The following is a 14,772-nucleotide window of genomic DNA, read 5'->3' on the forward strand; positions in this document are numbered from 1 at the left end:
CTGTGTATAAAGTGAAAATGGATCTCATTGGAGAATGGGACTGGGAATACGGCAGGGAGGAGGAGGAGGGGTGAGAGTGCAGGTGGGAGAGCAGGTGTGGTGGGAAGTATCACTATATTCCTAAAGTTGTATTTTGAAATTCATAAAGTTTGTATTCCTTAAATAAAAAGTTTTTTTTGGAAAAAAAATAAAGAATGCCTCCCGTGTGAAAAAAAAAAAAAAAAAAGGCCATGGGTGGCCCTTTGGTTTAATGGGCAAGACACTGCTTAGCATGCCTTATTCCATATCTGAGTACATGGCTATGAGTCCCAGATATGCTTCTAATTCTGATTGCCTACTAACGCATACCTTGGGAGGCAGAAGGTGATCAGTGAAGCGGTTGGATCCTTACCACCCATTTTTGGCAACTAGATGAGTTCCTGGCTAATAGCTTTGGCGTGACCCAGTCGTAGCTACTGCAGACCATTTAAGGAATGAAGCAGTGACTGGGAAGCCTCTCTTTCTTTAAACCACACATTTCAAATAAATTTTTAAAAAGTTAATTTAGGTGCTCACTTCTGCTGCACATATACTAAAATTGGAACGATACAGAGATTAGCATGGCCATTGCACAAGAATGACACACAAATATGTGAAGGGTTCCATTTTAAATACATAAATAAATAAATGTTAACTTAGAACAAAACACAGAACAAATGAAGACTTTTTAGGTATACAAAGGCTAAGAGAAATTATCACCAAGGGAAAACACAATAAGAAACGCCAGAGAATATTCCTAAAGCAGGAAGAAATAAACTTTGGTAGGAACTCAGAAATCTAAAAAACAAAATGACACACACAAAAAAAAACAGAGTATATTAGAAGTGGTCAGTAACATTTTTTAAAATTTTGTTTAATGCAAAAACAGTAACCAGGAAATCTGTGGTCTGTGAAATATGTAGAAATAAAAGAAGTACTAATAATACTAAAAGTAATGGAGGAGAATAATGTACAGTTTGTACATTACATATGAAGATAAATAATCATATTTGAGTGTGGGCTGTGATAAGTTCAAAATAAAGATATGTTATGTAAATCCTAATGTCTCAAATAAAATTTAAAAAACCTGGAAATTATAAGGTATCATAAATATATGACAAGGTCATATAATTTCTAATTAATTCAACTAAGACCAAAATGAGTGGAAAATTTTTACAAAGTATACATTGGATGAAAGGAAACAACTAATAAGATGGTAACTTACTGTATCATTTTAATGATTATGTAAATAAGAGAAAATAAATTAGTAACAGTAATGAGAGACAAGGCACAATTATATATTATACAAGCATTAAAAGGATAACAAGAGATAATCATAAGTGTGCTTATTCCAGCAAATATGTTAACTTGCATGAAGTAGATTCCTTGAAAGATTCAAACTATCAAAGTTCACTCATTTATTATTGGTAATATAATTGATAACACTCATAAATAACTGCCATTTGGAGAACTCTAGGCCCCAATCATATCACTGAAGAACATAGCTATACATAGTAGAAAGAAATTTTACTCTACTCAAACTTTTTCATAACATAGTGCAGGAACATATTTTAAGTCTTTAAGGAGACCAACATTACTCTGTTAATACCAGAAAAAAAAATCATTTGCAAATGAAAGAAACTGTAGGCCAATAGCTTTCATGCACATTATTCAATTATCAAAACTCTTTAATTGTAGTACTTAAGATCTGTGCATGTCACCATGTGTAATTTTATCCTTCAACATTTTAATCAAAATTATATTGAAGAATAAAGAGGACATAGCTTATCAATATTTTCATTAGTAGACATCCTTAGAAAGCATAAAATTCAACATGAACACCTATTTGCTCTTGGTTTAAAAAACATAAATGACAACATGAATATAGTTATATAGTTTGCCACTCCACTAACAACCAACAGAAATGAGTAAAAGGGATGTAGAACTTGATTCAGAACAAAATTATTTGAAATTATGAGTAAATGGATAGCATTGACTCCTTTTTTTCTGGCCATTATATGCTGCACCCCAAAGAAAAGTCCCAATATACAGATTGAGGTAGGATATAGTTCAGTGCCTTTACAACATTTAGTTTAATTAAAATTGGAATTGACTGAAATAAAGTACAAAAATTCCCTTCGCTTGTATGTAATTCAACAACAGACCACCCTCTCTGGGCTTTTTCTGACAATAGGTTGCAATCCAAGGTATAGAACTTGTAGGCATGTGTTCAATTAGATTATGGTCTATTGGGCTTTCCACAATACTTACTCATCTATTCTCATTTATATTTTCAAAGTAGTTGAAAAAAATACCAGTGCTTCAACTTTGAGCATTTTCTATGAGCATTTTCTTCACTAGAAGAAAACCTAACCTACTTATTTCAAAAACAATTTATAATTTTCAATCATCTTTTTCCTTCCAAATAGCTGAGGTGCTCTACAGGTCTGGTTAAATATAGCAGCTTCATTATGGTACTAGAACATACAAAGGCCATCTTCTATAATGACAAATAAAGTCAGAGAGGGCCATAGAAGATCTCATATCCTCTTTGTCCCCAAACAAGCCACATATTTTTGTAATGCAGTCTTGCTGAGACTGATTTGTTGTCTTGAAAAAATCCTTTGGTTTCCCGTTGTGAACTGCTTTGCATCTTTTAAAATCTTAAGTCAATTTTTCTATAAAGCCTGTCTGATAGTTCTCCATCTTTCAAATCTTCCTCTTCCTTTCTACCAGGTAGCTTTGTAAGCATCTGTTACTATGTAGTATATTTTTTGGCATTTTTTAACATGCTTAACTTTATGCATGACTTTGAGCTCCCACGTAGAAAGGTCTTTTATACTTCCATCTTATCCATAGAGTACCGAGTGCACTTAGATGTCAAATCAATGACTGAAATATGAATAAACAAATTTAAGATCAGAAAAAATGATGTTATACTTCATTTTCCAAAAGTTGAGCTGCATTTTTAAAACAGTAAGTTTGGAATAGCTTTATTTAGATACATTTACATACTCTAAAATTCACACATATTTTATTTTATGTACATCTCACACTGTATTTATCCATTCATCAGTGGATAGTTGGATTGTTTCTAATTTTTAAGCACCATGAATAATGTTACCATACACATATGCATGCAGATTTTTTTAAAGATTTACTTTCTTATTATTTGAAAGGCAGAGCTACAGAGAAAGAGAGGGGAAGAGTGAGGGAAAGAGAAAGAGAGAAAGAGAGAGAGAGTGAGAGAATATCTTCCATCTGTTGGTTAATTCTCCAAATGACCACAATGGCAGGAACTTAGGGCAGACCCACACCAGGCGCTTCCTCTGGGTCTCCCATGTGGGTGCAGGGGCCCCAGCACTTGGAGCATCTTCTGCTGCTTCCCCAGCACATCAGCAGGGAGCTGGATTGGAAGTGGAGGAGCCAGGTCTCTAACCAGTGCACATATGGGATGCAGATGATGCAGGCAGTGGCTTAACTGCTATGCCACAGCAGTGCCAGCCCTACAGGTTTTTTTTTTTTTTTTTTCTGTTGGAATATTTTTTTTTCCTTTTTTAACAATTTTAATTTATATAAAGTGAACAAATTTCATTTGTTTCATATTTTATAATAAGATTAACACTCCACTAAATAAAGGATTCAACAAACATTAAGAAGAAAAAAAACAGTTGCACAACAGTAGAGACAAGGGCCACAGATTTCTTTTAAAAATTCATTTATTTATTTCAAAAACACAGAGAGACAGATGGAGATACAGACAGGGAGAGACAGAGATCATCATTCACTGGTTCACTACGCACATGTCCACAACAGCAAGGCTGGGTTCAGCCAAAACCATGATCATGGAACTCCATCCAGGTTTCTTACGTGAATGGAAATGGCCCAAGGGCTTGAGACATTTTCTGCTGCATCCAAGGCCATTAAAAGAGAGGTGGATCAGAAGTAGATCAGCAAGGACCTGATGCTGTGCCACAATGCTGCAATATTGATAAAGATTCTCTTGTATGCATATCTCTGCTTGCAACAGCAGAAATATATGCTGACCCTATGTATAACTTTCTGAAGGAAAAACAAATCCTTTTAAAAAGTGGCTGCACCATTTTACAATCTTGCTAGTAATATATATGCATTCTAACTGGTTCACAATCTCATCAGCACTTATTATTGTCTTTTTTACTTTTCTCACAAGGAATACAGTTGTTTTTCATCTTGGTTTTTAACTGTATTTCCTTAAAATAACCCAGGGATGTGAAGCATCACTTCATGCACTTAATGGCAATTGGCTTATATTCTTCAAAGAGATATCTATTCAACATCTGTGGTGTTGCCATATTGCTGAACTCATTATTAACAATAATAATTGTGTGAACATTGATTCCTCAAGATTTTCAATATAAATGTTATCTGAAAATATAAACAATTTATCTGTTCTTTTCCAGTAGGAATATACTTCAGATATTTGCCTCTCCAATTTCTTTAGTTGAAACTTCTAGGGCAATGCTGAACAGAAGCAGCAATGGCAGCGGCAGGCATTTGGCAGAGAGGTGCAAGTCTCACTTGGGAGACACATATCCCATATCAAAATGCCTAGCTACTCTGCTTCTTACACCTTGGGAGGCAGGAGATGATGATTCGAATACTTCCGTTACAACAACCACTTGGGAAACCCACACTGAGTTCTGGTCTTCTGGCTTCAGCCCAGACCAGCCCTGGTAGTTGTAAGAAGTGGGCAGTGGGTTAATGACTTCATATCTCTCTGCCTTTTAAATAAAATGAAAATAATATTTTAAAAGAAGTAGTAACAGCAGAAATCCTTATTTTATTCTTGTTCTTAGGGTCAAAGCATTCAGCAGTACATCATTAACTACAATATTATAGACTTTTCATAGTTATACTTTATCATGTTAAGAAGGTTCCCTTATATTTTTATTTTATTGTTTTATTTTACACCAAAAAAAGTTGTTATATTTTCTTTTATACCAAGAAAAGTTGTTAAATTTTGTCACAGTTTTTTTTTTTCCACTGTGAATTCAGATGAATATGTGATGTAGGTTATTCTTGTCCTTTATTCTTTAAGTGTGTGTTTCATATTAATTTTCATGTTAAACCAGTCTTGCATTCCTGGGTATTTACCACTTGTTCCCTGTGTATATTCCTTTTAATATGCTATTGGGGGCCTGCTCTATGGTGCAGTGGGTTAACGCCCTGGCCTGAAGCGCCGGCATCCCATATGGGCGCCGGTTCTAGTCCTGGTTGCTCCTCTTCCAATCCAGCTCTCTGATGTGGCCTGGGAAAGCAGTGGAAGATGGTCTGAATCCTTGGGTACCTGCACCCACGTGGGAGACCCAGAAGAAGCTCCTGGCTCCTGGCTTCAGACTGGTTCAACTCCAGCTGCTGCAGCCATCTGGGGAGTGAACCAGCAGCTGGAAGACCTCTCTCTCTGTAACACTGTCTTTCAAATAAATAAAATAAATCTTTAAAAAAAATATGTTGTTGGATTTGGCAAGGTTTCTTCTCTACTGTCAAAAGAGAACTTGATAAATTTAATTATTTATAGAAAAGTATATGGGGCTGGCGCTGTGGCATAGTAAGTTATATGGGTGAGGGTTTGAGAGCCAGAGGCTCCACTTCTGATCCGGCTCTCTGCTGATGGCCTGGGAGAGTAGAGTAGGACGGCCCCTGCTTGGGCCCCTGCACCCACATGGGAGACCTGGAGGTAGCTCCTGGTTCCTGGCATCGGATCAGTCCAGCTCCAGCCACTGCAGCCATTTGGGGAGTGAACAACTGGATGGAAGACATCTCTATATATCTCTCCCTCTCTCTCTGTAGCTCTGCCTCTCAAATAAATAAATAAATCTTTTAAAAACTTGTATGCAAATTATCTAAAAGTTATTTTGTATGACATAAAATGTCTAAAAATATAACCCACTCCAAATCAGTAAAAAAATTTCCATTGGTTTGCTTTCATATGTAAGCATTTCATAACTAGCAATCTATTTAATTATGAAGTATGTTTGATATACCTCATTTATAACTAAAAGTTTAGTGAATTTTTTATCCCATTACTTCATCAAAATTAGTTAATTCTTAAATGAGTAAATATGATTACCATTTACCCTGAATTGAAAATTTTTTAAAAGTCGAATAAATTACATATATAAACAGAATTTTCTCACTCAAAAGTTGTTTGTTGCATGTGATTGGTATAGACCACCAAACATATGACCAACTTTGAAAATTAAAGTTACTCATTTTTAGTTATAGGCAGTCCAAATAACTCTCTGAAGAGCACCCTAACTATTAGACCAGAGCCAGATATTTGAGTTCCTTGAATAAAGGGGCAAGGGTTGAGTGCTATTTCGTAGATAACAAGGAAATACAGAAAGCTGCAGGAAAATCAGCTTGGCCACTGCTGTGGCACAGCAGGTGAAGTCACCATCTGTGGTGCCGGCATCCTTTGTGGGAATGTGGAGTCCAGTTGCTCCACTCACAATCCAGCTCCCTGCTAATGTGCCTGAGAAAGCAGCAGAAGATGGCCCAAGCCCTCAAGTCCCTGAACCCAAGCAGGAGACCCAAATGGAGTTTCTAGATCTTGACTTCAGTCAGGACCAGTTTTGGCTGCTGTGGCCAATGGGGGAGTAAACAAATGGATGGAAGATTGATCTCTCTCTCTTTCCCACTCTCTCTCTGTAAACTCTGCCTTTCAAATAAATCTACTTTGAAAATCCACTCGATGTTAGCAGTATACAAGTCAATAACCTACCTTCAAAAAAGTGTCAATAACTTTCATTATTCATGTATTAAAATTTTCTGCACAAAATAAATGTCTTAAAATATTTAAAAGATATCAAAGGAAAATAAAATGTAAGGAACTTCTGTAGGTAAATGATAAATAAAAGGGAGGATTCAAAAATATATACACAGCTTTCAAATAGGCATGTCTGGAAGTGTAATGATTCAAAGTCAGAATTAAGTCATGCATGTGAGTGTTGAGGAGTCACAGTAAATTTTTGCTGATATTAACAAATGTGTATTAAAACACTGAAAGTCTATCAGTGGTTTTCTTTGGCCATCTTCACTGACAGATAGTCTACAGAGGAGTTATAGAATATAGATTAGTGACTGGCATTGATATCTTCTTTTGCAATATAGTTCACAGCTTCATAAAACTGGACATTTAGGACCATTCTTTGCATTCTATTAAAATAAGACATCAGTGAAAGTCCTTGGGCATATTTTACATGTGTGAAAGATAACTATAGGGAAGGCTAGTAAAGAGTTAGCAAGAAAATCTCCTGAAACCTGATACCTAAAAAAAAACTTGGGGTGAGGTTGCTGACCTAGGTTCAAGGTGAGCATTACTAAAGAAAGCCCCCTGCAAGGGACACAACTGAGTTGAAAAAGATATCACTGAATTCTCAGAGTCATATGGAAATTGACTCCTATCTAGTTCTTATGAGAAAGAAGCTCCCAGAGCCTCCTTTCAGGACCTGTGCCCAGAAGTACCTCCAGATTTTCTTTGTAGGAATGTGATCTTCAAGATATTTGTTCTGAAATTTGTTTTGCTTAGAAAAATAACACATTCTTATTTCATATGTTGCATATTTGTGTTGGCATCAAATTGCCTTTTTATAGCAAACAGCTAGTTTTTCTTCTTGGATTGCATCTTAACTTTTGTGAGTCAACTGATGAGTTTGGTAGAGACTGTTTTTCCAACTTGGCTTTACCACTTTTTTTCTTTCTCTGTCAATTGATCATCTAGCCTGCCCAGAGAAAGAATTTTACTGTCTGTCCCTGTGCCTACAGTTGTCCTTGACTTCTTAGCAGAAACTGAATGTAACAGAAGTTTGAAATCCTTCCTATGCCATTTGTGTTGATGCACATCTCCCCCAGCTGTAACCTAATATGAAGGAGGGAGGATAGGGGAAGATCAGACACTGCACAGAATTCATGATCATAAATATCTACACCTAAAGCAGAGAAAGGGTGAACTGAACATGCACAAGAAGACTGAACTGACAAAGTGGCTAACATTATTCCAATCCAGGAAATAGAATCTTAAACTTTCCTTGATTTACCTTAGCTGTACTCCTAAGCAGATTAAAGGGGGGCTTACATTTGAAATTCTACTTACATACTTACTTAACATCTCCACAATTATTTTCTCTTAGTTCTCATTTTGTAAATTAGAATATTATTTTTCATACATCAACAAATTGCTTTATTATCAACACATTTAACCTCAGTGAAAATACTCTCCATCCATTCCCCCACTACTTGCCTCTATATTTGCAACAGTAGTAAACTTTCTCTAACATTCACTTGAGACTATTAATTTTAAGAGGCCTACTATTTTCAATTATCACTAAATTTCATGACCTACTACATTATTAAAAGATATACTGCCTCTTATTCTAAGTTCTATACTTATTTTAGCCATTGTTTCCTCCCAATAATATGAATTAAATGTTCTCAAGACTTAGTAAAAACATATTTATTTTGTTTAGATTTATTTTTCCCAATTTCAATAAGGGACTTCAGGAAGATAAGCTATATTTATGCCAGACAAAGCCTGAGCACAGATACATGAAGGCAGTTTTTTGTTACGATTCTAAATAGGTTATTATCATACAGTAAGACAAGTAGAGTTCTTTCCAGGATGTAACTGTGTTCCTGTAGAAGGAATACTCCCTAGAGGAAATGCCACTTCTTCCAACTCCCTAATGTCTCCATTGGCAGACACATTTCAATATAAGTGACACAGAAAAATCCATAATTGAAAGTGGAAACTCAGTGAAGTTTTGAAATCTGGGTTTGCTCCAAAATCTAAGACAGGTCCACTGAGTGGCTTTTTTCATGGATAATTTGTCTAGTTTTTAGATACAGCAAACTGATGGCAAAAAAAGCCAAAATTATGATCTGAAATGACATATATTTGGCAAAATGCAATCGGCAATTTTATTTTCCCTGCATCCCCCAACATATTGAGGATGATATAAAATGAGAGTGAATAAGTACTTACTGGAGTGGAGTTTTTCTTCCCAGCTGCCTCTGCACTCAACCCTTGAGCTAAGGCAGGAGATCAAAAACAAAGCTATGAATAAAATAACAACAATTAAGAAAATGATAAAACTTCCTAAATTCATATTCTGTCCCTGGTAAGACTGTCATTTAAGTGTTCAAACAGTTGTGCCCATATTCAGTTACCAGATGATTAAAAAGTAAATTTGTTAATGGAAACCATTTCATCAGAAATCCAACTGAGGGCATATCACAGGTGAGGTGGATGACTCTCTTCCTGCATCCTTATCTCTTTAAACCTGTCTATTCTGGCTAACTGTAATAGACTGAATTATTTCACACTATAATATTAATGAGTAGTAGTAATGTAACAATAGTAGTAATGTGTCAAAATTATGATAAAATAAGTACTGTTCTAAATGCATTTTAGACATTATCACATTTAATATTCATAAGAATCTTTTGAGGCTGATACTATTTATAATTCTATTCTTGAGAGTGTTTATTAAATCGCTTCAAGTTGTATAGCTAATAAGAGCCGTAACAGAAACTCAAGCCCAAACTGATTACAAAGCACACTCTCAACCCTTGCACTAAACTACAGCAATATTTATGTCTTCCAATATACTCAACTCTCACGCAGAGGCTGGATAATTTTCCCCTCACTTTAGGTATAACAGCAAATTACTGAATTCAGCTTCCTTCCCTGAGTAGAAGAGCAGACAATCCTGGATTGTTTTCATGGGGGCTGCAGTAGTTCTGCAAGTGTCTCCATAGTAGAGGTAGACAGGCTTCTGAAGAACTACTGAAGCAGAAGCCCCATGCCCACAAATCAGTATCAGGCAGCTGAATTCTCCTACTTGAATGCTTCCCATCACATAGGAAACAAATGTTCTAAAATTCTGGATCCAGGTAGGAGGACTCAATGGCTTCCCTGAAGTTCACTGGAGCTTGTGGATTAAGTAAAGGGTTGAGAGAAAGCACTACAGAAAGAAACAAATACATGGACCTAACAATGAGCATCACTGCAGGAACAGAAAACACATTCTCTAGCCTTCACAGCCAAAAAATTCCTGGCAAACAAATAAACGTCTTTATTATTCCAATCAAGTGGCAGTAAATGGATAGCTATCTATCTCTTGCCAAAATGTCAATCGTGCTCTAGCCCTGAGAGATAACACCCTGTCCCAAACTACACAGCTATTTCAGCTGTCTCACAATAAATTATGCACATTAAGCTATTATTGTGAAAGAAGTGACCACAGTTTTCAGTGTGGCAAATTTAAAAACCCATAGAAGAAAACCATTGTGTTGCCTAGGTAGAAAAACCATTACCTTTGCTGTCAGCATTTGGAACATGCACCAGCTTGTTTTAAAAACAGTTAAGATATTTAGGGTACATACAGTGAGATTAGCCTACTGGCTGGCAATGCAAACTCTGTTTTTTTTTTTTTTTCATTTTAATGATACTGTGAGAGAAAAAGAGATATGATATGAGCACAGGACAAGAAAAGGGCCTAAAAGGAAAGTGTGCCACTCTTTAGAAGCATATTGGGAAATTGGTGAGCACAAGATAAGCTGGGATGTGCTGGAGGCAGATCTCTATCTTCTTTGAAGTTAGAGAAACAGACCAAAATCTGGAAGTGATCATTCCTAGCAAGAACTTTTGTAGCCATGAGCCAGTTCATCTTTGAATGAGAACAGTGATTATTTCTTTTTGATAATGCTTAACTCTGCTATTATTTTAGAAAATAATCACTTTGTTAATCGAGATGGAAACTGTAAAGACTTATAGAGAGGATTCTAAAATGGCAGAATAGGTAAGAAGCTTATTGCTCTAGTCTAGGGGAAAATAGTTAAAAAAAAAAAGTGGAGAAATTGAAATCTCAGGGAAGAGTTGGGGAGAAAATTGCATTGGAAAATTTAGGGAAGTTACAGCATGTGCACAGAAACAACACAGGACCACAGCAGCTGAGAGCCTCACCAATGGCTTTGGAAAGTAAGGTGAGACCAGACTGCAGCCAAGCCACTGGCAAAGCCAAGCCACTGCCAGGGCTATAGAGATAATCCTCAACAGTATTTACCCAGTCTCTGGTTGAATATTATTATTGAGAGACTGACTTTACTTTTGGGAGTATTCTGTTTGATATATGAATTTGTCTAGTGGTTATAATCTCATATTTAAAATGAGCTAAAATTCAACTCACTAAAAAATACATTTGGGCAGTTCTAATTCTTTGAGTATTCCATATTAATTTTAATTCTTCTTGTTTGCCCATTCCTATGTTGAAAGAATTAAACTTATCAATTTGATTTTTTCCTCCAAAAAATATCACACACTTCAGGATAAAAGTAATATAGGATTATTATACAATAGTTACCAGGGATTCAACAGTGAATGAGACATGAGATATTAAAGAATTATCAGCCTAATCAGGTTACAGAGAAGTAAACAGTTTAGTGAACAAACACAAAACATTCTAGTACTATGACAGCATTTTCGATGGGCATCTTAACAGGCTTAGCATTACACATGCTCCTTGTGGGGCTTAGGGGCCCTTTATATTTTCAAACCATAAATTGTTGACTATCTTTAGTAAGAAGTACTTTTAATACCACAATGTTGATATGACATCTACCTTAACTCAACATGATAAAATAGCTATTAGACAGTCTAAGAAGTTAATTTTACAGTAATAGTAGAAAGTCTCTTTCCATGTGAACTTTCATCCAACCAGATCAATATTGCTACAATAATTATACCATGTTTCAAAATCCATATCCTAGATAAAAGCACTCATCCACATTTAAGCTTATCTTGTGGATTTAGGCCAGGAAATAAAACTAACATATTTTTCTTCTATCATTTTTACATTAATTAAATATTTGATTTTTAAATGAGCATCACCACTCCCCACCCATGACAGTATCTATTATATGATTAAAGATCTATGTTCCTAAAATTAACTTTTAATTTTTTTCTCTATTCCTTCCTTTTGTCCCACCTAGTGGATAGAAACAGGATAATGAACAATTGAAGACCTAAATATAGCACTATCACTTAGGTCTGAACATGTACACAAATGGGCAGGCACAGACTGGGTTTAATAGGTTAAACTGATAGAAACAGTGGTAATAATAGTAACAAAGGTAAACACATTATTGAAACTATTAACTCTTCTGATCTAAAATCTGGTTTCTGAAAGATGAAAATTCAATAGTTTTCCTCAATAGTTTTAATTTTCTGGTACATTTCTATCTTTTCTGTCTTTCCATATACATATTAGATTAAATGAGGTCAAATATTATCACTCTTTTTCATAAATAAAAGCAGAGTAACAAAATATAAAATAGGCAAAGTGTTAGAACCAGGATGAAAACCCAGTGTTGTTTAAATATGCTATAACTTCATTAAAAATTGTGTCTTTGTGTGGTATTGATGTGCTTACAAAGAAAACCATCACTTTTGATTTTATTATTGAAAACGCCATGCCACTGGCTAATGATAAAATAATAGCACCATAGTAGTCACTAATCATGGCTAACTCAAATATGTAATTAATTAGAAACTATTCAGTGCATTTGATTATGATTTCTAAGCAAAGCACAAAAAATGGGCACCATATTCAGAAGTTAACAAGTTCAGAAACTTCAAGTTGACCAGTATTATATAAACCATGTTGACATTTAGATTTCTTGGCAAAATTCTCACATTTAATAAAAGGTAGCAATTCCTTAAATAAAGCTATTATGAGCATTTAAGCATACTATAAAAGAATCTAAAAGCAAACCACTTCAATTCTTCAAACTCTTCTTTTGCTCTTTCCTAACAAGAGAACTATAAACTGAGACTTCAATAAAATCCAAGCCTTTGATGTGGCCATTTATTTTCAAAAACATTCTACAGCATACCAATTGCTGAATCTAGAAGCTCTCCATTGATAATCCATTTAATAAACTAGAAAGCCATACACATTTATTTTAAAGTTCAGGTTTTAATTAAAAGATAAGACTAGAGTGACAGAATGGCAAGGGAAAGAGAGATGTTGATTTTTTTGGTTTATTATAACCAAGCAGGTGTTTTATTTTTAACTAATCTCCATTAATGTCAAATCAAAAGGCTACACTTCTTATGAGCTTTTTCATTTGCCTTGATATTTGCTTCCCTTAGGAAATTACTATCATTTCCTCATTCTGAGTTGAAATCAGTATGAGCCCATTATTATCTAGTTGAAAGTGGTAAGAAATAGTTGACATAATGTTTAATTTTGCAATTGAAATTCATTAATTTATTTATACAGCAGTATTTGTTAAGCATCTACTAGGTGTTATACTAAAAATGTAGAAACATATACATTACAATTAATATTAATTTCAGACTTAAGTTATATATAAGTTATAAAATAGTAACACTAATCTTTTCATTTCAGAAAAATATCTGGTCGTTTTGTCAAAGTTTTCCTTGCAAGACTCTTACTCAACTTTCCAACACTTGACCTTAGAATAGAAAAAGGAAATTCTAATACATATGAAAGAAATGGGAAGAAGGAGAGAGCTATAAGGCAAATCCTGGATGTACTTTCTGACATACCAGGAAAAAAAACAGCTCATCATAGATTGGTTTTCCCAGAGTTTCTTACTAAATAAACTGCATGTGCTTGGTGGCTCCTGAGTTGTATCATGACCTTGTCCTTTCCAAAAATATCCAGTACATGGAGTAAAAGAGAAAGATTAACCTAATTAAAGAAGTCTGTATGAATTTGATTCCACATTCTCCTTACAGAATAAAAACATGTGTAAGGGAATCATTTTTCCAAGAGAAACTATGCCACATTTTCCTACCAATATTAATTTTGAAAGATATGCAAAAATTCCCATTTTAAAAGAATATAACCTTACAATGCTTCTCATCAATGGAGCCATGATTATCTCCTTTAAATGGAATAAATTTAATTTTAGTTGCATAGTATATTAAAACAAAAACAAATTAACCATCATCCACTTACTAACATGCTTTAAATCTAATCTTATTTGATCTTCAGCACAAGGAAATGACATAGATACTATTTAATCATCACTATTCTACACATGAATATCCTAAAGTTAACTGACTGAACGACTTAACCAAGTTGATACAACTAATCAATACCCACATCAGAGGTAAAACTCAGATGAAACAGCTGCTAACCTCAAGGGATTCCTACTGGGCCACATAGCTTTTTAATTGACTGATCAAAGGCACAAAGTTTTATTAAAGAAATACTTTTTTAGCCAATTTGAATATTATAAAGATGGCTATTTCTATGTGTCTTTATGATATCTTTTAGTTGCTGCAATATTTTAATCTAAAACTCTTCTTTAATAAAAGGAAACAGGATAAATAAAAGTAACATATATATTCAGAAAAAAATTACACTTTATTTGTCCTTACAAAATAGAATTGCTATTATTAATGTACAGTGTACCATTTATATTTGTTCTCCTATAATAATAAAGGCCAATGAGGGGCTATACTGTTGCCTAACATGTAAAGCTACCACCTGCAATGCCAGCACACCACTTGGGCACTTGACTGCTCTACTTCCAATCTAGCTCCCTGTAAAGACCTAGAAAAAGCAGCAAAAAATGTCCCAAATGTCTGGGTCCCTGGCATCCATGTGGGAGACCTGGAAGAAGCTTCAGGCTCCTGGCTTCGGCCTGGCCCAGGCTTGGCCATTGTGGACATGTGGG

General features: G+C 34.9%; 1 non-coding gene across 1 annotated transcript; it reads left to right on the top strand.

Annotated features, from left to right (window-relative positions):
• Positions 1-547: 547 nt before the first annotated feature.
• LOC149128147 (U6 spliceosomal RNA) lies at positions 548-651 on the top strand. Its single transcript, XR_016230692.1, has one exon. It is a non-coding gene; the product is annotated as a U6 spliceosomal RNA (small nuclear RNA).
• The last annotated feature ends 14,121 nt before the right edge of the window (positions 652-14,772 follow it).

The sequence above is a fragment of the Oryctolagus cuniculus genome, chromosome 2 (genome assembly GCF_051225735.1).
Source record: "Oryctolagus cuniculus isolate XC-2025 breed Fujian yellow rabbit chromosome 2, ASM5122573v1, whole genome shotgun sequence".
Taxonomy (NCBI): domain Eukaryota; kingdom Metazoa; phylum Chordata; class Mammalia; order Lagomorpha; family Leporidae; genus Oryctolagus; species Oryctolagus cuniculus.